Genomic DNA, 3,303 nt, shown 5'->3' with positions numbered 1-3,303 from the left:
TGAGGTGATATCAGTGTTAATGAGGTGATATCAGTGTTAATGAAGGTGATATCAGTGTTAATGAGGTGATATCAGTGTTAATGAGGTGATATCCTTTGAGGGTTGATAACATCAGATGGTAAATGGACTGTCTTATATAGATGACATATAGATTACTTATATAGACTGACTTATATAGATGACTTATATAGACGACTTATATAGACTGACTTATATAGACTGACTTATATAGATGACTTATATAGACTGACTTATATAGACAGACTGACTTATATAGATGACCTATATAGATTGACTTATATAGATGACTTATATAGACTGATTTATATAGATGACTTATATAGATGACTGTTTTTCTTGTTAATGAGGTGATATCAGTGTTAATGAGGTGATATCAGTGTTAATGAGGTGATATCAGTGTTAATGAGGTGATATCAGTGTTAATGAGGTGATATCCTTTGAGGGTTGATAACATCAGATGGTAAATGGACTGTCTTATATAGATGACTTATATAGATGACTTATATAGATGACTTATATAGACGACTTATATAGACTGACTTATATAGACTGACTTATATAGACTGACTTATATAGACTGACTTATATAGACTGACTTATATAGACTGACTTATATAGACTGACTTATATAGATGACTTATATAGATGACTTATATAGATGACTTATATAGACTGACTTATATAGACTGACTTATATAGACTGACTTATATAGATGACTTATATAGACTGACTTATATAGATGACTTATATAGACTGACTTATATAGATGACTTATATAGACTGACTTATATAGATGACTTAGTTATATAGATGACTTATATAGACTGACTTATATAGACTGACTTATATAGACTGACTTATATAGATGACTTATATAGATGACTTATATAGATGACTTATATAGATGACTTATATAGACTGACTTATATAGATGACTTATATAGACTGACTTATATAGACTGACTTATATAGACTGACTTATATAGACTGACTTATATAGATGACTTATATAGACTGACTTATATAGACTGACTTATATAGACTGACTTATATAGATGACTTATATAGATGACTTATATAGACTGACTTATATAGACTGACTTATATAGATGACTTATATAGATTACTTATATAGACTGACTTATATAGATGACTTATATAGACGACTTATATAGACTGACTTATATAGACAGACTGACTTATATAGATGACTTATATAGATGACTTATATAGATGACTTATATAGATGAGTTATATAGACTGACTTATATAGACGACTTATATAGACTGACTTATATAGACAGACTGACTTATATAGATGACTTATATAGATTGACTTATATAGATGACCTATATAGATTGACTTATATAGATGACTTATATAGACTGACTTATATAGATGACTTATTCCAAAGCGCTTTACAACGGCCTCTCATTCACCCATTCACACACACATTCACACACCAATGACAGCAAGCTACCATGCAAGGTGCCGGCCCGCTAATTGGGAGCAAAAATGCCCAAGGACACCTCGACATGTGGCCAGCTGGGGTTCGAACTGCTGATCTGCCGACCTTGCGATTGGCTCTCTTGTTTTTAGTCTTTTTCTCCAAGCACCAGGGGAGCCCCCCCTCCTAAATTTCGTTGTATGGTACCTGTACTGTATTAATGACAATAAAGACCATTCATTCATTAGATGCCGGCTCTACCTCCACCAGCCTCTACCTCCTGAGACACAGCCTCTACCTCCACCAGCCTCTACCTCCTGAACCACAGCCTCTACCTCCACCAGCCTCTACCTCCTGAGACACAGCCTCTACCTCCACCAGCCTCTACCTCCTGAGACACAGCCTCTACCTCCACCAGCCTCTACCTCCTGAACCACAGCCTCTACCTCCACCAGCCTCTACCTCCTGAGACACAGCCTCTACCTCCACCAGCCTCTACCTCCTGAGACACAGCCTCTACCTCCTGAACCACAGCCTCTACCTCCACCAGCCTCTACCTCCTGAACCACAGCCTCTACCTCCTGAGACACAGCCTCTACCTCCTGAGACACAGCCTCTACCTCCTGAGACACAGCCTCTACCTCCTGAACCACAGCCTCTACCTCCTGAGACACAGCCTCTACCTCCTGAGACACAGCCTCTACCTCCTGAACCACAGCCTCTACCTCCGCCAGCCTCTACCTCCTGAGCCACAGCCTCTACCTCCTGAACCACAGCCTCTACCTCCACCAGCCTCTACCTCCACCAGCCTCTACCTCCTGAGCCACAGCCTCTACCTCCACCAGCCTCTACCTCCTGAGACACATCCTCTACCTCCTGAGACACAGCCTCTACCTCCTGAGACACAGCCTCTACCTCCTGAGACACAGCCTCTACCTCCTGAGAAACAGCCTCTACCTCCTGAGACACAGCCTCTACCTCCTGAGACACAGCCTCTACCTCCTGAGACACAGCCTCTACCTCCTGAGACACAGCCTCTACCTCCTGAGACACAGCTTTTACCTCCTGAGACACAGCCTCTACCTCCACCAGCCTCTACCTCCTGAGACACAGCCTCTACCTCCTGAACCACAGCCTCCACCAGACGTCTCAGGTGTGTGTGGTACAGCGCCCTCTGCTGGGTGAAGGAGCCACAGTAACTGTGTGTCAGGCTGAATTGTACTCTTGTGTAACTTGTACAGTAAAATATAATAAAAGCGATTCTGATTCTGACACTGTAATGAACTGACTGCTGTCTGTCTGCTGAACGATAATCATCTTTAATCAACAAATGCTTGATAAATGACCAAGAGGAAGCCATTCAGCGGTGTACTGCGCCCCCTGGTGTCCAGATGTGCTAAGCATCATTGCAGGGTCAGACTCTCTCTGGCGCAACAACAGCGCTGAAATACGATATTAACTAACTAACATGAAACTAATACCAACTACTAAACTAATCTTCGACTAATAGTGTGGATATGTCTTCGTGTACAGTTATTGGACCTGTTTCTTGATTCTGGAGACGGAAACGACAAACGGCGAACTAAACCTGTGGGCTTCCGTAGAGCAGCCACACGCAGTGAGCAGACCCGGAAAAACAATCTGGACACGTGGTGTGGATCTGGACACGTGGTGTGGATCCCTCTGCAACCTCAGATGCAGAGACATCTAGTATGTATCATCTATACAGAGACATCTAGTATGTATAATCTATACAGAGACATCTAGTATGTATCATCTATGCAGAGACATCTAGTATGTATCATCTATGCAGAGACATCTAGTATGTATCAT

Source organism: Nansenia antarctica, assembly GCF_963989245.1.
Source record: "Nansenia antarctica genome assembly, chromosome: 9".
Lineage (NCBI taxonomy): Eukaryota > Metazoa > Chordata > Actinopteri > Argentiniformes > Microstomatidae > Nansenia > Nansenia antarctica.
This window is presented reverse-complemented; position numbering follows the sequence as displayed.